Source organism: Pagrus pagrus (assembly GCF_965226575.1).
Source record: "Pagrus pagrus genome assembly, chromosome: 6".
Classification (NCBI taxonomy): domain Eukaryota; kingdom Metazoa; phylum Chordata; class Actinopteri; order Spariformes; family Sparidae; genus Pagrus; species Pagrus pagrus.
The window spans coordinates 6,104,536-6,129,607 of record NC_140190.1 but is presented as its reverse complement, the minus strand read 5'-3'; the positions used below and the strand labels follow the sequence as shown (position 1 = coordinate 6,129,607).

The 25,072-nt window shown below is 38.5% G+C and overlaps 1 protein-coding gene across 1 annotated transcript in view; it reads right to left on the bottom strand.

Moving 5' to 3' along the window:
* lpp (LIM domain containing preferred translocation partner in lipoma) overlaps positions 1-23,178 on the bottom strand; it is a 152,585-nt gene extending 129,407 nt beyond the window's left edge. The window contains exons 1-2 of the mRNA XM_084354004.1: positions 23,027-23,178; positions 16,017-16,088 (exon numbers count right to left, since the gene is read on the bottom strand). The gene's annotated coding sequence lies outside the window, so the exon portion shown is untranslated. The remainder of the gene's footprint in view (positions 1-16,016; positions 16,089-23,026) is intronic.
* Positions 23,179-25,072: the final 1,894 nt, after the last annotated feature.

The following is a 25,072-nucleotide window of genomic DNA, read 5'->3' as shown; positions in this document are numbered from 1 at the left end:
ACATCTTCTCATATTTTCCTTAGTGATATCCACACTCAGCTCTCTTTGTTTGGACTCTAAATATTCCAGAAATACTGAACTATTGTGCCATCTACCCCCACAAAGCCGACTGACAAAGTAACAGCTAACTGGGGACCTTATTAAGCGCGAAGGAAATATGCCTCACTTCCTGTTTGCGTGTCTTGCCATCAACTTAAATTGTCTACCATCGCTATGTGGTTTGGATATTTTATTTATACCTTTATTTACCCAAGGTGGGTTTACTGAGCACTAATATCATTTCTCAACAACTCCATCCCTCGCACATGCAGTTACACCTTCTCACTCCTGGAACCTCCTTAATACAACATCAGTCTTTTACCACCATGAGCAGACTCTCTGCAGTTGCCAAACAGCCTTAATTGGATAAGTCTTTGTATTGAAACTAGGACTCCTATACCCCCTTTTTTCCACCAAATTAGCTCTGGTTCCTGAACCAGTTCCATTCAAGGTCTAGAGTGTAACCATTGCAATTAAGGATGCAACATCAACAGAGGAATTGCCTAATGCACAATGACTTGTGGAATATAACACGGCCACTTCAGTTCGCTCTTCAGGTCAAGGAAAATTTGGTATTATTTGGTTCCAGCTGAGCACCAATATGTTGAGCTATTCATGGTCAGAATGCTCTGAATGGCTCAAAATAGAGAAGAAAACATGTTATCTGTCAGGCTCTAGTTCAAAATTAGGTGCACAAACCGTAATGAAATATAGTAATTTCCCCTCCAGCTATGTGAAATGTGTTACCAAAAAAAGAAAAGTTGCTTGATATCAATATCTGACCAATATCTTTGATATTTTTTCCCATTAAAGTGGGGGAAAACATGAAAAACAAAAACATGAAACATGTTCACCAAATTAGAGTGATAACAGTATCTGAGCTATAAGTCAAACCAAAAACAAAAGGGTTTCAGCACATTCTGTGCCAAGACGTCTGGGGAAGTAGCCAGCAAAGAAGGTGAAACTGGTGATCAACCAAGAAACAGCGGAAAGCAAAGGTCAGGTGGGCTCATGGGTTTGTGTTTGTCTCACATTTGCCAACTTTAGCCATTCTTAAAGTTTAAAGCAGAACTGAGCAGAAATCGTGGAGGTGGTGCTGGTACTAGTGCGGTATCTGCAGGGCAGTTGAAGGCAAATAGCAACTGTGCCGAAAACTTTCTTAGTTTTTCAAAATTTACATGATTTCACATAAATCTACTGTAGATAACAATGTTAATTCAAGGCTCATTTAAATCCCAATAAATATGAACTTGCACCGGGTGCTGAAACGAGGTCTAATAAACATATCCAATAACTTACACAAATAAATAAGCAATAATAATGTGTTAATATTTGTTTTAATTCAGTTATAATTTAATGGATCTTAATTTGTGCCACTGCCAAACACCCGTCCCTTTCACCAACCCCTTCAACTCTCAAAGACACATTGATATTAACCAAGTTTGTAAAGCATTAATGTGATCACAGTGATAAATTAAAGAGACACCAATTCTCTCAGCCTGAAGCTATAGCCAAAGTCCATGACTAAAAATGATTTCATTGCCATGAATTTTGCAGTACTAAAAGCCACTTACTGCATGAGCACATTCTGAAAACACTGTGCCTATCACTGACAATCTAACCTGAGCCACTTTTTTATTGTTAGATGTGACCATACATAACTGCATCTAATTAAACACGTCGACAGCAAGACACGACAAGTATTTACATTTGACTGTATCAGGTAAAATAGGTTATTCATAAAGATTCACACCAAAGACCCTGAGAACACTCAGGCATATTTTTTTGATAGTCAAATAAAATGAGCCAATTTCGCTCAATGCCAAATCCATTATGATAACTTAGGTTAAACAATTTTCATCCTTGTAGAGCAAGGGAAAAAAGCACAATGACTTAAAAACTCAAATTATCAAAGCCATTAAACATTCAGATAAAGTCATTTGCTATTGAACACAAGTGATCATCCAAGTGCATTAGACCATTAACACATTTCTAAAGACTCGCATTCTGTCAAAGAAATATAATTTAGGCCATAAAAGGGCTTTATTTATCAGGCTATGATGGACGGGATTGAAGGAGACCGAAGAAAGGTGCATGTGCGTCACACTCTTCCGACTTCTTCATACTGCACTCAGGATCATTCTGCAATTTTTATAGGTCATATATGATGTGTATGAATACTCATGATGCATTTTGTTTTACTCCAGCTGACCTAAACATTACTCTCATACAGACGTACCAAAGCTTAGGAGCGGTCGGTCCATTTCCTATGTGGACACATGCTTTCTAAGTGCTCCTACAATGGAGGACTTGATTGGGCCTTGAATGTTTACGGCCTGAAAAGAGAGTCAGAACTAATGAAAAATACATATCCCTGAAAACACCTTTGCTTTTTCCCTGGGCTTTATGGTGTATTTATAACTACTTCTTTACAGCATCGCAGCAAAGTGAAAGGCATGTTCAAATTAAATTTGAGCATGTTACCTTTTCTGAACCCGGTACAGTATACAGCACCACTGGGCTTACAGGAATCTGCCTGAGGGCAGACTGGAGTGCAGCAAATAACCTTGACAGGAAACAAGTGGCTCACCTGACCTGCGAACCATTTGTGAGCGCTTCACCTGGGCCCAGACTATAGGCGACTCTTACTAAAAGGCGAGGAGGCTGCCAGGCTGAGTGACTGTCAGAGCCCCAGTTTCAATTTTTTGATTATACCTCTCATAGATGTAAATACGCAGAGTTTCAGGGGGTAGAATTTTCTGAAGAATCATTATTTCTAATTTCATCTCCTACCACTAGAATTCAAAATACGGACGAGTTGTAACAAATAATACATCTCACTTTATGCCCTTGTGTTGGCCTTTCAGTCAGGGAATGTGGAGTGGAATATACTTCAACGAAATAAGCTCAAAAAATACCTGAATGTCTTACTTTGTTGAGCCACATGAGTCCTTCAGCCTTGGACATCATCTCCCTGTCTCCTCTTCAGCTTCAGAAACATTGACTGCATAAAATATGGATGGAGCTTCCCGGTCTTAAACCTGCATTATTCTAATTCCCAGCAGGCGGCGACTCCACTGGTTGCAAAAAGAATTCTCATTCTATTTAAGCTTACGAGAAAATGTCTATACTTCTCACTTGATTTATTACTTCGGCAAACAGTTTCCTAGTGAGTTTATGGTCTCAAGCGATAATTTAGAGTCCTTTTCATTAAAGCATGATGTTCATTTTGTGAATTATGGTTCCATTTAGAGAAGAATAGATAATACATCTTTAAGGTGCATCTACCTTTTGATTGACAAGTTGTTACCACAGCACGTCCTCGGATCCTCAGTCCAATCCAATCAGGATATCCACCCCAGCTCCTCCCTCTAATCCAAATATGATCACTTCTGGCTCCAAAAAAACAAGATGGCAACAGCTGTAATACCAAATGTGAGGCTTCAAAAACAGCAGTCGACAAACCAGTGGGTGATGTCACGGTGGTTTACACTTGGACAGACAGCCTCTGAGGGTCTCCCTCCCTGATCTCAGTGTGTTTTCTAGAACAGTATGTGATTCCTCCACTGCCCACAGGTTGCCTCCACTGAGTTCCACCTGACCTACTCACCTGCCGAACAGTCCATGTCTGTATTGTCTTGCTTGCTGAAGTGCTCCAGCCTGTGTTGTTCGCCTGCTGATTACCCAGTGAGTTCTTCTACCTGTGTGCCTGCTACACACTATACGCCTGAACATCGACCGCTACAGTCATACATGACGTGATTTATGTCTGCATTTGAACACTCCTTCCATTGCCCCATGACTCAGTCCTAAAGTCCACCGTCACACACTCTCAGACTTTGACATTCATTTCTGATAAGTCTGTGAGGGCTCAGGGCTGTCATGTAGTAATCAAAATTCCCCTCAAAAAAGCCTCACCACTTGTAACCACCAAGTATGATCCAATTTTTATGCAATATTTGGAGCCTTTGCTTCCTCCTGCACTCCTGGTGTCAAAGGTCATTGGAAATGTGCACTGGTCCCATCATCTTAAACGTAACTGAATATATTATGTTGTGTCTCAAAACAAAAATTACTGTGAAACTCATGACTTTGTCTGCATGTGCCGTATCCATGCAACAGAAAGCACATGCAGAGAGACCAGTATCCATACCACAGAGGGTCTGCACTCAGCTCTGTGCTCCTGTCAAAACCATTACAATCTGCAGAGGCTTCCACTAGGGTTGCAGTCAATTCAGAGATTATGATTGGTTAATGGTTACTATGATGGTTCAGCTGTCATTGACAACAGTGGCACAAAGAGGAGAATTTTTGAGCTTTATAAATCCCCATGACTTCAACTGCATTTATCATAAATAGCACAACGTAGGAACAGATTTCACTGTGGATAATGTAAATGCTGCACAGTTGTAGAAAACATTCATTTCCTTTAAATATCAAAAAGCATTTTGCAGTGTTCGTGTGCTGAAAATCCAGTTATCTCTTAGTATATGTCAAACGGTGGTGTTAAAAATACTGAAATATCGATACACATCGATTCTCAATATTTGAAGCAAGTAAATACATTCAGATGCTGTTGCTCTTAACACACAGTGCACAAGCCTTGTTATATTTATCTTTCAGTAAAAGTCTAAAATGGTGTGCCCTCATTGTTGGGTCAATTTACCCCTGTGCTTTTGAACATGGTGTTGGATATCGACATTTTATAGGAACTTACTGCCTGACTTTACCTGAATGAAAAATGCTCGTCCAGCACATGAGCCAGTCTGTCTGCTCGGTTCCACTAGGCCTATAGATTTCATGTGTGGATGACATCACGCAATCAAAAATCACTTTTCTAGGTGCAGGGAAAGTTTTACAAATATAAAGCCACCATGGATTAAAAATTCATAACACAAAGGTGGGAGATGAGAGGGAAAAAAAGGCCAAGGCTTGCCTTTCAATGCTTTTATCATTTGCACACAGAAAAAACTGGAAAGACTAGCAAGACTAGCAAAAAAAAAAACAAGCACAATCCCTCAAAGGTGGCAAAACAGATCTAGTGCTTTGCTTTGTATGATTCTTCATAATTTGATGCTTCTACACCAAATGAAAGTTGGGCCAGTGGAGGGATTTAAGAGATTAGGGAATGCATCTAATGTACTGGATCTGTCTGATATTAACACAAGTGACCTCAAACCTGACACGTAAGGTCCCTCTCAACCTCAGCTTAAACCTCGCAGCTTGAGACCTAAAAAAGCAAGCACGGAGCTCAAATAACAAGCAAATCATGTATAGGCTGTGTGTCTGTGCTTAGAGGGGCTGCACTATGGTACTTGATCCACAATGCACGCTACAACATATACAATTGGATAATCCATTAATGAAGCAGATTCTGGGGCAGCTCACTAAGACCCAGACCATAACCTTTAACTCCCTATGTATTTAGATAGGGCATGAGAAGAGTGAAAGTAACCGCACATGTGGAGACACAAAGAAGCTTTTCTCTTTATGTTGTGACAAACCAACAGAATGACGTCCACTCCACCTCTTCCTACGTACATACTTGTCATAGCATTAGATACGCTTTAAAGTATAAATCTGAATGCATTAGTGCTCTGACCAACAGCACCCGAAATCAATAGCTTCCATTAAGTGAAGCCCTAGCGTTTATATTTGTTTGTTTGTTTCTAGATCTTTCTTGGAATCCAGTTTAGGTTAATCAGTATAAATTACTGATTGACATCATAGACAACATTATATAAGAGTAAGAATTAATGTTGAGGTGGTTCTTACGCAACAAACATCACATGTTGTTTTTTTGTTTTTTTACATCCAAGGTAAATGTTTTTTGCTCTCTACAAAATGTGCATGGAGGCATCAGGCTGAGGTTTTGGAAAAAATGTGTTCATAGTAAATAAACTATGATTAAAGTTAAAGGGGAGGTTTACGCATGTAAAGTCTGTTTACATATGACAGCGAATTAGGACCATTGTTGGGGGGAGAGGGGATAATATTCTGAGGAAAAACTTAAATATTCTGTTAGATTAAAGTGTTAGATTTATGAGAAATAATTCACAAATGTACAAGCAAAATATTAAACATTCTTTGAAATTATGAAGTCAGAAATTTGCAGGAAAGAGAACAAGGAAATAACAAAAAACTTGGAAATTCCTTGCCGTTTGTTGAGTATCAACTGCACAGGTGAAAAACGTACCTGGAACCAACTGTCAAATGTCTTACACAGAGATAAACAAAACAATAATTTGGGACCTGACAAACATGTCAAAATTATTGATTGACAATCATAATAATGATTAAAGGAAAAAGCAATGTTTTTATTCTGCACCTTTCTACAAGCTCCACAGATGTATTATCAAAAAAGTCTGATATGGTTCGGTGCAAACTACTAATTTCAAAATTAAAAAGGATCATGGCGTGGAGTTAGAAAGAAGAGCGCTTGCCTTGAGCTGAAGGCTAGCAGCCCAAGACTACATTTGCCACTACTAGCATAACACACCAACAGTAAATCTCCAACGGAACTGTCAGGCGTTGAGTTGCATTCTGGGAAATGTATGCACCAGGTTTTGAAAAGAAAGAAAGTTTGAGGGGAAACAAAAGACAATTTCTCTTATCGACAATTTTGAAGAGGCAAATGTTTATTCCCAAGAGGACATGTTCAAATTGCTTGTCCAAAAAAACAGTTCAAAACCAAAAGACACTAAAAACAAAGAAAACACAGAACCAGAGTGCTTTCGGCATTTTTGCTTTAAATGATGAATCAAATCATCAAACTTGTTACTGTTTTTTGTTTCTGTTGATCTAGTAATGGATTAATCGGCAAATTGAATCAGCTCTAAATAACATATTGTGTTAGGGACGAAACACATCAACAACAACTCTGTTATCTTTCAGCTGTGATACATATTACGCATTTCGTTCAATTACTAATACATAAAAGCCTCAATTCACTCTCAAAATGAGAGTTTCATTGAAGGTGCTTTCCTTAATTTGAATGAATAGCTCAGATAAAGAAAACCTTATTTCCAACAGTTATGGCCTCAATTCAAAGTACATCTATTCCTGAAAAGAGGACACCGCACTAACACGGATCAACCCCAAATCAGGAGTTGAAATCAGAAGCTAACTGGATATCTTTGTTTATTTCCTGAACACAGAGATAGCAAAAACGGTCTCCTGGGAAATAAGCCGACACTCCTCTATTCTGCACTCACACACTGACTATCACATAAACTCATAGTCTGCCTTGATGTAAGGATGCATCGAGGGGTGAGTGTGAGGTTATGTGAAGACTCAGTCCCAGGTGTCGCTCTGCCAGAACAGAGACAGAGACTTCCAGCCAGGAGAATGATTTGGGTCAGTGGGTAATTGCATTCCTGGACCACAGGGAACTTGTTGGCAATTAATCCTGCCAATGAGCCACATGAAATATGCCCACGTACAGTGTGCCAGTAGACTGATAAATGCAGCTCTGTTAACATAGCTCTTTCAAAGAGTGATATGGTAAAAAAAATTCTGCTGCTGACACCAGAGAATCAAAGCTGCAGTGACACAATAAGATTGTGACAGAATAAAGAGTGTTGTGCCTGATTAAGCAGAAATTCATCCCAAGCATCCAGAGTCTACCTTCCCTTTCCTTCTCTTAATCAAGATCAAGAGAAACCCCTGCCAGATGAAAAGTTTGATTCAACAAAGGTGTAGAATTACTCCAGAAGGAAAAAGGAACAACTTTAATGGTTCATTTACATTATTTTAACCCCTAACGCTTCTCTAATAGTACCTTTCTGTCAAGAGTGCTATGTAATGTGAACACTTTATATGCATACTGAAGACTTGACGCTACTTTCAAGAGTTTAAGTCGAAAAACTTAATTGTGCCTTACATTTAAAATCAACGATAGAGGAAATGATTGATTTAGTTTAAATTAAATTGAAGAAGCATATATGAAATTGTCAGTAATCCAAGATGTTGATAACATTTAGCAATAGGCATTGTATACAAGTACACAAGTTACAAGTAGGTACTTTTACACAATAAATACACATTCTTTGATGACAGTCCAAAGTGGAATAATGTTTTAAGTTGTACCACTAACAATTTTCACTGACATCCTTTATCCTTTGGCTTTTCTAATCTGATTTATGTGGTTTGCAGTTTATATGTTCTGGCACATCATTAATGGCTCTGTGTTTTGCCAACAACATGCTTCAGTAATTTGACTGTCTTTAGAGGCTGGCATCTGTCGCTGCATGCCAAGCAAGTGTATCAGTCACATTGTGTAAAGTGTCCCATTAGCCTCGAGCTTCTGCCTAATCTGAGATTAATCAGTTAGTGGCATCTGATCCTAAATGATAGGGACACAGAGAAAATGTCACTTCTGGCACACAATCACTTTGCTGTCATTATGACATTGTTAAAGATTACTGTTGTTGTTCACTGGTCACGAAAGTGTTGATGAACAGCAAATAGATGTTCGACAACCAGAATGTGAAAAAGGACGGGTGTCGGGAATGCTGGAATGCCTAAATCGGACTCAAAGTGAAACATTTTCAACCACAGGAATTTTTCTTGGGCTTCGTTAGGGCTGCACTATTAATTCTAATATTATCATTGCATATAGTGCAACATGGCCATGTGCAGTCTACAAATGGCAGATCATAAAAGGGAAAATGTGTGACAAAACAGCATGATGATAAAGTACTGCAGTGCTGCAGAGATGCCCTGATCTACAAATCTTGTTCTCCAGATGTAAGAAAAATGTTTGTTTGGTACAGACCCCAACAAATGTCACACAATCATGATTTTAATGGTTGCAGTCGTAATCAGGGCTCCAAGGTGCCACAAAATCTGTAACTAAATATTTTCATTAGTTGCACTGGTGCGCCTGATATTCAGCAAGAAAAAAATACTTCAACAAGTACCTAGTAAAACAGTAAAAAACACTCCAGTCTTCACATTAAGTGTAAACTTTTTTTTTTCATCAATCAAGTGCTTCACCAGCTAGACTATTGAAGCACTTTAAACATCAGCACTTTGTAACTTCTTTTTTTGTTAAGAATTGAGGTTATCGCGATTTCTTTCTTGTTGTGTGTGCTGTGATGAAAAGCATGCATCTGCACCTTTCTTCCTGTCTACAATCATTTCCACTAGTGTTAGGAAATTAAATTAAAATGTAGGCTATCATTGGGTGAACCTAAATTATGCACTAGTGCAACCAGTGTAAAAAGTTAATCTGGAGCACTGTGATATCTGTCTAATAATCACAACATAATCCTTTTTAACCACATTTTGCAGCCCAGGACCCCATTGTCTTTTTCATGTACTTAGGAAGGTTACCATCATTTTGGAAAGCAGACAAGTTCTACTTTTGGTTTCTTGTCCATGGTTCCTGCCTCTGAACAAGTCTTTATTTTCAAATCTATTTGTTAATTGATTTAAAGCAGCTACTTTACTAGAAAAAATGCCCATAAAACTACCCCAAATGTTTCCAAAGGTCATCACTGCCTCTTAGACAGACTGTTTTTTCCTTTCAGCTCGCCAAGTTCACACAGCTGTTGTTGATGTTTAGGAGCTTCCTGACTTTATCGGTTATGGTGGAAATTGCTATCGTTGACTTGGCTTTTCCTAATAAGTAATCAGCAATGAGGCCACGTACACATGATTAACATGTAATATGGCTGCCAATATCATAGTTGAAAAAATCCAGCAATGTCAGACTGAATTATAACAGGGAGTAAGATTCTTCAGATGAGATTGCCTCATCTTGTTTTTATAGGTTTATTAAAGTGAATAATGATGAAAAGCTCAAATATTTAGTTAAGTCCATATTTGACTATATTTTAGAGACACAAATTACACAGACTGTAAATGTCCTTGGGCTGCCTATAAAGGTGCTCTGAAACTCTGAAATCCTATTTTATTTCATTGTTACCTAAGGAATATAAAATGGGGGGGACTGAAGTAAATTAGAGATCAGGCTTACTAATGAGCCAAATGTTACAGGAATTTAGACATTTGGAAAAAGGCAAAACTACAGATTTCATTGGCAGCAATACAAGGACTTTCCAGGGGAAAATATGGGACCTACAACAAGAGAGAAAGCTTTGCTGATGAAAAACAAAAAGTAAAGGAGTAGGGTGTGTTACGTAAAAGATATTTTATATTCTTATGAAATAAAAACTGAACGCTCCAGACATGACAAACTGTCTGGCAAAGGCTGTTGACATCTCATCACATATCAAACAGCATCCCACCATGAAGGATGGCCATGACTTCATGCAGTGGGTATGGGTGATTCTTTGTAACAGGAAAGTATTGGGAACAATAATAAGAGGCAAAGTCTTGTGATAAACCTCCTTCAAAGTGCTGAAGACCCTCAACTGAAGCAGTGACTTTTGTTAAAACATAATACAGGCCACCAGCATTCACCCAAATCAACATTAAAAGATGAGGGAGCCGACCAAAGCCTTGAAAACTATTATTATCTAGCTGTGAGGTTCCGGATTGCAACCAACTGAATACCCCTCGTCTCACCCTCACCTTGGGTGCTGCCTGCTGAGAAGCTCAAAATTTCCATTTCCATTTGCGGATTGTTTTTTTTGATAGAAAATCAAGAAACACCTCGTATTAATTGTTTTCTTTAAACTTACTTTTGAAGTGGCACCTTTTCCAACGTTAAAAACATGAAATACAGAAAAAACACCAGTGTTGGATTTGTCCATTCTAGACTATTACACAACTATTACACAACATACTACAACAGACTATGCTCATTCTATGGTAACGAAAACACAATGGTTCTTATTTTCATTATACATTGATAAAAACATAATTATGAATATTATATGCCATATCTAAAATCCTAAATCCCCCTAACTTCTTCACACCACACCTTTAAAGCTGCCATAGCAACAGTATTTGCTGGTGAGGAAAAACATTTCAATACTACTTCTATATTTGAAATCCAATCAAAAAGGTAAACATTTTGAAATTTCCATCATTGTCGGTGGCATCAGGGAAAATAGAAGCTGCACTGCACGCTAACATACAATCTCCGTGTTCAATCTGCACTTTAAAACTCTCAACTGTATAGGAATAATAGCTGTTTAGCAGGCCTCCTTAGTTATAGAGCAATCAGGAGTTAAACACAAAAACAGAAAGTAATCAAACCCTTAAAGTGATTCGCCTTAATAAGAAAGATAATCTCCTCCACTTTAGCTTGATGCTCCTCGGCTCAGTCGGATCCTCAGTGTAATTGCTCTTGTTAATCATGCCTTAATTTGTTGACGAGATTCATTTGGAAGACTTGTCTTGAAAACATACAATCTTTCCCAATCTGTGGATGCCAACATCTTGAAATTAAGGGCCGCAAAGTAGAGTGAGACCAGATTAAGTCATTTTAAGAGTGTTAGAGATGTCGCCAGAGACTTATGTAACCAACGATCGGTGTCTGTCACTGCTTATTAAACTGGTGGAGCCACTGAGCTCGAAACACACTTACTGATGGTGGATTTGTTAATAAACTGTTCCCTGCAACATTCTTGATACTGTGGTTGTAAATAAAACTGGCAGTGAACTAAAATATTTCAAAAAATTCCAGAGGTAATAGTTTGATATCTATGTTAGATAATTGTAAATTGTATAAATCTTTTTTATTATCTTATTTTTATTATAACAAACAATTTTCTGATAACAAAACTCCTCAAACTTGAAATAACATTCAAGATAGCTTTTATTTGCCCCTAGCTCCTCCATACCTCACATGTGAAGTATTCATTCAGTCAGCTTACCCATCTAGTTGGTTATGTCACTAATTGGTATGTTATCATGGCGTGGGTCTTCATGTCACTGAGGTTATGCCAGTAGTTCAGACACAGAACAGGGCATTAAATACAGCTATCTCTACAGTTGGTCTTAAGAGTCGATTTTGAACACCTTCACGATCGATCATGATTCAAAAATCAGATCGCCCACCCATGGTAAAAGCTAAAATATAATGGAACCATTGTTCAAGAGTCATAAAGTCATAGAAGTGAACTTATTCTGTAAAGTCAGTTGCACAGCAATCTTCCTATACATAGCCAACATTTGATACCATTAGCAGCCACAAGCTAATGTTCAAACCAGAGCATCTAAGAACATTTTAAGAATATGTTAAACTTGATCATCTTAATGCCAATGAATGCCAACATTTCCCATTTCTAATGCTAAATGCTGATTTCAACATGCTATCATGTTCATGTTAATGACAATGTTAATGTATGTATTATATGTATGTAATATGTAATATACCGATGTTTATACCAAAATTTCAATCAATATAGGATTATCTTATTACGATGATCTTACATTTAGCAACTTTAATGTTTGCTATCATCTTAATTTATAATGTTAGCACGCTAACATTTTCTTATATCTACACATAAACTATCACTGAGGTTAATAATGTCATTAGTTTTGCAGATATAAGGTCATAAATCCAAGTACTGACGAATTCAAGTTTTGACCGAATGAAAATGATGGAAAGTGAAGGAATCAATAACGTTTTTACAACTCAGAGGAACACTGATGTCTGAACCAACTTCATGGTAATCCATCCAAAAGAAAGTCAAGACATTTAATGCAAAGCAAAAAAAGGCTGCCTGTAGAACAGTCAACAATAATTTGGTCATCAGTTTTATTTTAACATGTTCATCACTCATTGACGAGTAAATATAAATATATTTATGTACTTTTTTTGGTACTTCAGCAGATTGTAATGCAGTCATGTTCCCAGAAAAACAAAACATTTTAAGAAACAAATATATAGATCAAATATCAAAGCAGCTGCTAATGTTGGGATTGGTTTATTTTCTGGTTAGAACTATGAAAATTGTATAATATTGCATATTGTATAATTGCATAGAAGATAAATAACTTTAACATCTTATATTCAGTAATGTAATGTGAATGTATGTGGACAGCATCCAGTATCTTAAAAAACTTAAAAAACAATTGACACTGGCATGCAAACAGGCTAGTTCTAATTCTGAAATGTCATTTGGTAATCACACCACACCATCACTGAAGTCAGCAGCACCAGCCCTTAAAGCTAAGTAAAATCAGTTACCTCTTCCCTCTACTACTACTGCCAGGCATCTGCCACTATATGTTTGAAGTGTGACAGTGAGAGCCCAGGAGGAAGGTCAGACCTGTTAAATTGTAGATATCAGAGTGGATGTTTGCAAATTCAGAATTCTTCAATGACCCGAGCTGCCCCCAACTAACACACATCCGCGACTCATCTCCAGGAAAACACACCGGGCTATTTAACTATTTCTATCCCACATATCTCTTCAATTTGCTCAGACACAACAGACTTTTGCATTTATCACATTCATCTCTCAACTGAATCAACTCAACCTTATCTATGTAGCCTTTTACACATAACATTGTTGATCCAAATGCTTTACAGCATACAGAGAAAAACAAAATACAACAGGAGAGAGGAAAAGTGAATACGAGTGATGATACAGTAATCTTAATAATTAAAAAATAATAACAGCATTGATAATAAATCATTACTGTTATTATAACAGCATTAATAATAACAACAACGGGATGAATGTACTTAATATATTCCCATCATATTGTAACAGACCTCTCTGACCTTGTCATATTACTGACAGACAGCTGTATGTATACAAGGTCAGTCTTGTGGTCAAAGAATTTCTCACTGCAGCGCTGCGTCCAAACTTTTCAAAAAACCTTCCCAAAATATCCGGTCAGCTTGTGAGCAGTCAATATCAATTCCCTGTCTTTTCCATACTTGCAGAGACACACAGGAACACTGAGTGTTGGGAATGTGTCTGATGCAAGGAAACAGCAATGGTATTTCCTTTACACCTCTCAAACTTTCAATCAAGCAGTGACAAATAGACACAGAAGTTTCCCCAAGAGCAGCTTTGGACAAGGCAAAAAAGAGACGGACGAATTAATCATTTATTATATTATATTATATGTATGGCTATTCTGACAATAACAAATTGCTACCATAAGACAAAAAGAATAAAACAAAAATTGAGTATAAAAAGATACTCACAGTTTCTCTTTAGATCATGGAAGCACAGAAAACTGCTAGCTTTACTAAATGGCAGTCACTTGGAAAGCTCCTCTCACCCCTAGAAAGCCTTATGCAGCTGAAATGACTCACATCCCCTCTTCCAACCTCTGTCAACCATCGTGAGGAGGTAAACATTTCCAAATATGGAGAAAATATGAAGACAGTATTGAGGGCAATATCAGTTTGGTTTGCTTTTAACTTGGAATGCCATACTCTGTGAGCCAGAGTCCCTCAGCAGAGCCAGTTCTGTGGTGCATACCTTTCACTTGGAATAATAATGATGATTGTAGAGAACTTTTCACAATCGCTCCGGGTTCGGTCTGACCTAAGATGGGTAACATTGTGAGCCTGCCATGCAAGCTCCGTTTTTTATGGGTAAAAATTCAAAATGTAGAGAAGATGAGTGAGTTTAAAACTGTGAATGGGAATCTGAATAAATTGCAAAAATGCAGGTATATACAGATGTCATTTACTTTTTTTTGTTCACCAGACCAGTGCCAGATTAGAAAAGTAAAGAGAGCCCATTAACTGTGAGAAGCTGTCCTGTCACACAGATTGTCTTCAAGTGATTAAGAAAGTATAATTAAAGTGTGATTACTCCCCATGAGTGGTGTAGGTCAGGGGAGATCATGGTAATATTAAGAGCCGCTAAGAGGGAACATTACACCGTCCTGCCTGGATTGGAATTGTTTTGAAGAGTAATTTGGCTCATGAGCGCTCGTTTCCTCAAACAGCACAAACCCACTTCATCCAAATCCCAAAGGAACAGACTGCGTTCAGAGGACAGACATTCTTACATGGTCACGAATGTTTGATTCCCTCAGTCCAAAATCTGGTACAGATCTGATTTGTAACAATGCCAAATCAGTTTGAACAATCATATAAGAGTTCATTTGACTTTTATACGACTCCAGTGAAACAATTTGTCCGGCACTTTAGAAAAGACAAGAGAAAAATTAGAAGAGACAGCTATGCCTGAGAATGTGGCTGCAATGTTAATGTAGAGTAAAGCGCCTTAAAAATAACCTAAAAAATGTAAAGACTTGAATAAAAGAGTTGGCCATGGCTGCTTTTACAATGAGCTAAACCGGTTAGTATGCAACAAAGCTCGGGCCAGCTGTGGCTCAGGAGGCAGAGCAGGTAGTCCACTAAACGTAAGGTCGGTGGTTCAGTACATGAATGCGTGTGAGCAGGTGAAGGTGACAAGTGCTGTAAAGTCGGTACACAAGAAAAGCACTATAAGAAAGCCCATTTTCAGTTTAGCTTCGAGCCAGCTGAGATACATGACGTGACTGCACTGGATATAAAACTGATGCAGCAAAACTAGAGATATGGGGCCCCATCTTACGCCCACCAAAAAGCAACAGAGTCATTGCTAGTTTCAGTCTGACGCAGTTGTCCTTTTCACGCCATGTGTACGCTCACGTTGAGGTGTGGTCAGGCACATTTACGGCGCATTGCTATCTTGAGGCATCAGAAAGCCACCGCACCATATACAAATAAAAAGCCTGGTCTAAAGTCAAAGCTGCGTTATTTTTTGTGCCGAACAAAAGCTCACCAAGATATACTATACAGCAATACGAAGTTAACAAGAAATCTCAATGAAAGATATATCATGCAGCACAATGATTTACAACCACATACTCACACTGGGGACAACCAAGCATATTCTGTGATAAATTTGTAATAGATTTTGAGGGTGACATGGCCCCAAGTTGCTAATTTATGTCCATATATTAGCACTTAACTGGAAATTAAAACACACAACCTTCCAAACATAAGTTCGATTACCATCTGACATCAAAGCACAAAACAGGACCAACACATAGTATACAAAAAAGTACAATTCAGCAAAGTACAGCAAACGCTATCTTACCTTTGCTCCTCTGTGGATGTATGGAATACCTGGTAAGCTGGTGACGCGATGCCTTTAACTGTATGTTGAAATCTGTTGGGATTGAGAAATAGAGACAACTCCGTATTACACAAATGCATTACATAACTATCATTGTGCTGAGCAGGACCACACCAACATGGTTTTTCCATGACTGTGTCGTTCATCAGCGAAAAGATGAACTATGGGCACGCTCTTATAAATCCTGTATGAACCTGAGCGTACGTTGTCCATTTAGATTTTAGTCAGTAATTTCTCACCAGGCACCTGTCACAGCCTGTTGGAACAATATTTCACTGCAAAGACACAGTAGAGGGAAAACAATGCTGACAAGTGACACGACGGAAAATATTTCACCACGGTGTAACAATGATTTAGTGAAGAGGACTGAGACTAAAGTACAATCTGATGATGGTAGCTCACTCAGGAAGACATTATGGTCAAGCTTTTAGCTCGTAGTGATCCAATCTTTTATATATTAGCATAAAGGCAGCAGTCATAGAAAAAAAATCAATAATACCATTGTATATTAAAATGTTACTCAGATATCAACCTACTATTGTAACACTCATTTTTTATTTATTATTTTCATTTGTTTGTGTGATTGTATAACACAAGTGACAATACATTTTAGGCCACAGGAAAAACATATTTCATTTTCATTATTTGCTCTATCAGTATTGAATACACAAGGTTAATCTATGCCATTCCAGGCAGACTGTAAATCCTCCTCTTTGAGAAGCTGTATCAGTCTTTTCTGTGAAATAACTTTAACCAATTACTTGTTGGTTGATAATCAGTGAATTGAAAAGTTGTTTCAGTGTGGTTTAGTTCAGTAGTATTGGTTTGATTATCTTTTTCGTTGACATTTCATAGAGTTTGTGTCTAATAGTTACCTCAGCTTGCCAGGTACATAACTAACATGTCCTGTCAGATACCAACCACTTTGTTGTTGATGAGTCTATTCTGTACAGTAACTTGCATCAAGGACACTAACAACAAGAGATAAAGCTTTCTTGGTGATGGTAAAAGCACTGGACAGATTCTCATATTTACTCTGAATTCAGCTTTGCACCAGCATTAGTTTTGGTGAGGTTTTGTACATACTTCCCCTCTCACTATTTGAAAGCCACAAATGGCTCTATTGCTCCTGAGGATCGTACTAGCCATGAGTCGGTAGGTGCTTTCTGACGCAACAGCAAAGCCTTTTTAAAGAAACACCATGCATACTATGTAGTGCAATAAACCTGCAAACAAATTGCATAAGACTATACCATTTTTTTTTTTCATGTTTTATTTACTGCACAACTGAGAGAGCAAACAGGGCAGGAAACAAGCTGCATGCATGGTAGATAGAGAAGGCAACATAGTGTGAAACTAGAGAAAGACAGGAGAAGGTTAAAACAGCTCATGTCAAGCAGCCCAACCGATATATCAGCGGCAATTGGCCTATCACAGATAAATTGGTGTGTATGTTGTCTGTTATCCACTGATATGAAAACATGTTTTTTTTGTTTTGTTTTTTTGGAGATGACGCAGAAAAAAATACTTGGGGTAATTTCTAATTATGTAATTCCCAGTTGAGTTTAGGGTTTCAATGCAGTGAGGTCATTTTTGACGATAAAGATTATTGTTAAACAGTAAAATATCCAACAGCCAATATATCAATATTGGAATTTTTAACTCCCTAATGTCATCCCTTAAAATCGAGTATCGGTCGGGCTCAGATGTCAAAACCCTACAGTACTTTAAGCACTGTCTCCATCATAAGAATCAACTGCTACCATATTTCATTCATTCCTTAGACATTTGCAAAAAAGTCCCCAAGGGGTATGTTTTTAGATGAGAAGGAAGTTCTGTAGGATCTATGCAGGTCTTGTCCAGTACAATGAATTGTCCTTTTTTTTAAATCCGCATGACATGTGGATTCAAGTAAAAAGCAGACAACAATATTGTTGCACAAACCAACCTTCTACATGTCACAACCCTACCTGACCGCAGAGCAGAAATGTTAAGCGGGCGCTGACATGTCCTTGCTATGCCCTGTATGCTGTGTCATTAGTCTGGCCATGCTTGTTTGTGTCATTAAAGTGGAACTACCGTTTTTTACAACCTGGACCTTATTTCTAGCATAAAATACGATCATTTACTCACCCAGATACCTTTGGTGTCATTTGGAGTCGTTCGGACGAAATTAGATCCAGTGTAGCGCCGCTATATGCGGGGCACTGAAACACAGCCTCTATATAACGCATTATCTGCCACGAAATAAGGTCCAGGTTGTAAAAAACGGTAGTTCCCCTTAAACAGTTAGAATATACACTTAGTGTTTCACCTCCTTCTTTGGTCTATGAATATTTGGTGAATGTAGGTTCTTTAACACAGTACAATGTAACATAACATTATTGGAGGGATCTTGGATCAGTCACTAATAGGGGTGTGACAATATTAAAACGTGACGATATTTCTCGTTGAGGAGAAAAGCTGTCTTGCGATATCAGTACATAACAGAGGCAGAGCAGCAGCCTGCATGATGGCGTCTGAAACTGAACTCGTAATTAGCATGGAAGATGCCCCCGCAATCATTTGTGTGGCAGCATTTTGGGTACCCCGTGGTAACAATAAACGGCAACAGAGTGACAGACAAGACAGGAACAACATGTCAGCACTGTAAGAAAATAATGTTGTACGTAGCGGCTAACACAAGCACTATGCAAAAGATACAGAACCACCAAACATAGCCGAAGTTTTACAAGCAGCTGTCACTGACTGACTGGGGGCTTAAAAGGCCAAACCATGGCATTGCTATTGTGACTGACAATGCGTGTAATAGCCTAGAATATCTCAGGCTGGGGAGTGTAGCTGTAGCCAGCTCTTAGCTCTGTATCATGCTTGTCTCTGTATGCACTTTAAGTACTGAGAGAGTAATACTTTTATTGTGGTTTGCATTTTAAAAATAAAACTTTGTGATTTATACTGTTTGATTCTTTTATTTGTGCAAAGGAGTTCAGTTAGAAGGTCACACACAGCTTCAATTAGAAGTTAGAAGCTCACAAATAGTTCATGCAGTTATAAGGTCTGAAGAGACTCATGAGAAATCATACAGGAGAGAAGCCAGAAGTCAGTTGAGTTTGTGGCAAAGCCTTTTACAGTGCTTACATATTGTCCGTGTCTTTTACTGCATATGGTAATTCATACTCAGTCAGAAAGTAGAACTGAAGTGACATTCTCTAAAAGATGATTACTAGTTAAAACATTTCAAAATGGAGCTGCATTGTTTTGCATTTTGTGACTTTCGATCGAATAAAAGACAAAAATAGTGTTAAATTATCTTCTCATTTCGTCCTCATGAACCCAATATCGTGTATCGTGTCATCTTGTGAGCCGAGTGTATCATCACACCCCTACTCACTAACCCTCATATTTTGACCTCCCACACTTACATATGGGGTTGTTGCACTACCAATAGAGTAAAGTAAAAAAAGTATTCTTTGGTTCAATGGCACAACATGAGGCTTTGATGGTAACTTGTCCCAGTCTGTGTCTCTCATAGAGATAAGCATTCAATTGTCCAAAAAGTAAATACTCCTCGATCTTTCAAAAACAGAAATGCTGTTAAACAAGATCAGGCTTCCTCTGAATCTTCTAAAAATCTGGAGTAAAAAATGTTTTGTCTGTTGAACAAAAAGTCCATTTCTAACCCGTTTCTAATGCAACTTTTAATCCAGGTAGATAGGTAGGATATCACAAATGTCCTTGTTCTTTTCATAAACCACAAGCGAAATATGAACACCAGGAGATACATCCTTTCTGGCAACTATCTTTTATTTACACTAGGAAAAAGAGGTTCAATTTGGGAAACAGATTAAAATTCTTTTATCTCCGGGAGCAGATGGAATATTTTTTTCATCCAGATGGTTAGAAGAGTCAAAGGATTCTGGAAATGCCTTGAGAATAGCCAGAGTGATGTTAAAGGACCCTCTGGCTAAGATTGTAGGCTTTTTTTTTTTTTTTTTCAGAAGATTAGATAATCAATTGAAATAGTAATACATCAACGGCAGCGCATGCAAATGTAGCAGCTAGTTGCTCCTTCAATTTTCTCTCTTTTTTTTGTTTTTAACTGTTATTTTTCCGGCTTCATTGCTGAAACAAGTCATACCTATAAAAAGAAATTGGAGAAGAAAGTGCTGGTTTTAGAGCAAGAGCAGCGGACTACAGAGATGACCACTGCATGTTGCAAGCATACAACCTGACCAGCCGGACCACCCCAGGGAGGAAAGAGGAGAGACTTAGGATGGGAGCCATGCTAATTTAAAAAAAAAAGCTGGGTTATAAGGCGAATTATCTGATTTGCTGATATCTGGTCGCAGAAAAATTGAATGGACAAAACTGGACTCGGCCAAGCTACGGGAAAATCAGAGTCTGTTGTGCCCACATCTTTACAGAGACCCGTCTCCACCACTACGTCCCAGATCAAGCTGTTTCACTTGACGGGCGGACCATGTTACGAGCCGACGAGGACAGGTGGACTCACACGTAGCCAAAGCTGATGGACAGTGTTGCCCAGATGTCAAACTATATAAGTATGACGACCATGTTATCACCACCATGTTGTTGCTGCTGTTTACATTCGACCAGATGCAGATTTAAAAAATGCACTAGTTATTTCCTGTGTATATACGTGTTTATGTATACAAGAATATAAATAATTGTGTATTTGTTCTACGTTTGTGTAGCAAGGAGTTTTACAAACTTTCATTTCTTTCTGCAACCCTGTGTTAAATAATTACAAACATATCACCGTGAACCTTGTAATAGTAATTCATCACAAGTGTCAATAGACCACACTCAACATTTAGCATAAAGATGCACACACTCAGACTGAAAGCCCCACTGTCTGTCTTACCATCAAGCTCTACTCTGAAACTGTACATTTTGAGTCTGGGAAACTTGCTGTTCCTTCCAGAAAAAGACATCCTCATTAAAATATGCCAAGAAACACAAACAGTAGAATAACTTGACTAAACCTACCAGGGGGGCCCGGGCTCAAAGGCAGCTGAGGCACTCATCTTTCAACTTTAACATCATCAACGGCTGTCAAATGAGTCCTTTTTAAACCAGAGATTTTAAAAGTCGGTTCCGTTTAATGTTGCCTGAGTCGAAAATGTGTCTGAGCGACGCAGATGTATTCGGTTTGATGACAGCACTCTCGGGGGACCTTGGTGTTATTGATTTGAAATCCAGCATCTAAGTCAAAGTTTGAAATTAGTCTTTTATGGAAGAAAGTGGAGCTTATTTCTCGTGTTAGCTACATTTTATGGCAGAACAATGTCGACAGTCTGGACCAAGGCTGGTCTCTCACTCACAAAAGAGGACAACTGAGGATATTGAAGCACTTTACACCAGGCAGGTAGTCTGTTATTCATCTGTGTGTCACTATGACCCATGTAAAGCTTTAGAGGAAATCTTGAGGCATAAAGTGTGTTTGTACACATAACACCTCACAATACATGTGCTGAATGGAGTAGCATTTCATACTAATAAACAAGTCTGGTAAACTCCATCATGCATAGAAATCAATGGGATTTGTAGGGTTGATTTGATCCTTTTTTTTTTAAAAGAATTATGGTTGTGAGCACAGAGGATGTAATCAGCAGGGCTGACAGTGTGTTTCAACACAAAGTTTCCTTTTCTTAGACATTTAAAGTGGAAAACATTTAACTTCCTATCGCAAAGAGGAAGAACTCCACTTCATTCAACTATATTTGGTAACTCCTTGTTGCATTGGAAGTGGTCAAGACAGTACACGGTATTGGCCTTTTGGGCCTCGTTGACACGCAAGTGAATTAAACTGGTGGAAAGCGATATCTTGATAGTGTTTGGGTTTGGATGAGTTGCCAGATTCATAGACAGCTTTTAAGGATTCATCTTGATTTGTCAAGAGTCACCTTTAAAATAGATCTGGGTAGAGCCAGGTTGGGCCTGTTTGTGCATTTATATGTCACAAATCAAAGCCGTAATGGTTTCCTGGCCTGTTCTTTCAATCTAAACCAGAGCTATAAGTATAACGTAGGCCTGCACTGTAATGTTAGTCCACTCGTTTGTGGGCTGTATGTACACTTTGAGGCAGATCCGTCTGAACAAACATGGGCCTGTGTACGTGCTATGAAGTACGGTGTCACGTTTAAACTCTCAATGAAGACACAAGTCATAACTACTGACAGTTTTCTCTAAGTTAATCACAAATACCGTCATAAAAAAAACCACCTAAACAACGTGGCGAATCTCTGCTGCCGTAAACAAGCGCGTCGCCGTCACACGATAAGAGGGTCACTGTATTTTCTGTAACGACGACGCCAAAACTAGCAGAACACTTTACGAAGCTAGCCGTTACTCCCGTTGCGGGAGACGTTAGTCAACGGGGCGCTCGGAGAGGTTGCTAAAGTGAAATTCAGCGACATATTTCCCTGCAGTTAGGGGCTCTCATCATGTCTCTCCGGTGACAGTCTGTCTTCCGCATTGCTCAGCAGCAGACCACTTGGCTAAAAACAGAAACACCACAGACGCCCAGAGTCCCTTCTGGCTGAACCTGACGGCTCACAACGTATTAAGTTATATTTTCAATGCATGACTGAGCCCCCCCTGTTTTTTTTTTTTTTTTGCTCAGCACTCGCTAGCGACAAGTTAGCTTCGTTAGTATCCTCATGTAACATTAGCAGCAGCCAAGGCTATCGTTTTTGGAGTCCACGCCCTCATTGTGAACTCCGTCCGAGCTACAGTAAAAAATCATATTATATCCCAACAGGGCCGAACAAACTGAAGACGAGCTGCTCCAACGCCGGAGTGTGTTTTTGTTTTGTTTTTAAAATCAGCCGTGCCTCAAAACTTACACCACTTTTTTTTTTAAAAACAAAACACACACACACACAGCCGAAAGTCTCACAACATGTTTAAAAAAAGCGTCAGAAGAAGTGCTCGATAGTTTCGCTTACCTCGCTTTCTAGGAAATGTGGCAGAGGTTTCAAATCCCACCAAAAAAAAGTGAAACTTCTTCATCCAAATTCTGGGAGAGTTGTAGGCAGTGACGTCACGCTCTGAAATTCCAGCCGTCTCAGCCGGTTGAGGAGTTTGCCCATGTAAGGCAGCAGGCCAGCGGTGAGAGCAGCCGGAGCACCGCGGCCCGGACACGACTCCGTCAGCATCCATGTATTTACGGAGGCGATGTATAGGACAGAACAAAAATGCGTAATATAAAATGGTATGCCGGTTCCCCTCTTTTTTTTTTTTCTTTTTTTTTTTTTTTTTTTACATAAAGTTTAAAGCATATGACTCTGTATTGGCGTTATAGTATTAAACTCATCCTGTTATGTAATGAAACAACAATTAAATTTCAGATGCATTGTAACTGTTGCAATAATAGTCTACAGCACATGTCTTGTACCAGTCGAGTAAAAAAGAAAACTTACACAAATATCACAAATATGCCTTATCTTGCCTCATCAACTTAAAGCTACACTGTAGTTTTGGAGAAAGAGCTTCACTGATATCTTTACAATGATATGAATATCAACTTAAAGGTGCACTACGTAGTTTTTTGGGAAGACATTTTAATCAGAAGAGAAGGATCTTCATTGGGTGATTTTTTTATGCCTAAACAAACTCTCTTTGTCTTCATGACTGAATAAACTGAATAAACAAACTGACCTTACTTTACTTTGTTTATATGTGGCGGACCCTGCCACCTTACCAGCTACAAACAGTGTTCCGCGGACCTTATTTTCCTCTGAGAACAGCTTGTTTACTCAGTTATTATGGAACATGTTAATATTTCTGTGTTTGTATGATTACTTCATTAATATTGTAAATATTTCTTTATATGTGGCGGACCCTGCCACCTTTCCAGCTACAAACAGTGTTCTGCGGACCTTATTTTCCTCTGAGAACAGCTTGTTTACTCAGTTATGGAAAAATAAATGTTTCTAAGATAGTATTATTTCCTTGTTAACGTTGTACATTTTGAAATTCTGAGTTTGAATTTCCTTCCAAAAACCTCATAGTGCCCCTTTACAAGTATTGTTTTGTGTAATTTTTTTTAATACATATTTTTTATGTAAACGATACACAACTGCGAAATTCAATCCAGTCAAAAGGCCATGCAGTAACAGTCACACTTCATCCCTTGTCTACAAGGTGGGGAAAAAAACAATGAAATAAAACATTTACCGCCAAAATAGAAACATCTTTCAATATATGAACTCACAAATAAACCACAGGACTTAATCAACATTACTCATGTCAGTTACAACATTACAAGAGTCATGTCACATATGTCACTGCAATGTAAAGTCCTAGAAAAGGCTGAACAAGGCACATTTTGAACCACTAAATGCCACATAATGCTCATTAGGGCTGTTATTTTCAGTCAGGGCAGATGACCTTCGTTGTATTATGATGTATTTGTTCGACTTGTATTATAAACTTTCAAACGGGCCCCTTTTTTTTCAAGGCATCCTGCTGAAAAGACATAATAATTGGACAAAGGCCTTTGAAATTTCAAGGTGCTGGCTAAAAAGGAAGCAGCTCGGCGAGTGTTTCAGTTCTTACAGAGAGCACTCATCCAGTGAAGTGTGAATTGCCACATGCTGTAATTTTGAAGAGATTCAAATTCACGCTCGATGCTGCAGTGCACCCGTGCGCTGTCATGCACTGTCTATCTTCTGGAACCATGAGAAACTTCACTGGAATCAGAATTTTTGCTTATGGCGAATATTTAGATATTTCTCGCCATTCATTCAAATATAGAAGTAGAGACATTAGTGAAGGTCGTTCTGGCTTAAATGTTAGAATCATGCATACACATACACATACACAAATACACACACGTAGGCTACTGGCAATGTAAACAAAAGATCTCCACTTTTTGGCTGTTCGTGACATGTGCCTCTGCATCTATCAAACAAAAACAGCACACAAAAGGTCAAACCAAACACACGGCCGGATGTGATTAATTTATTCCTCGGTTTGACTGTTTGTTTATT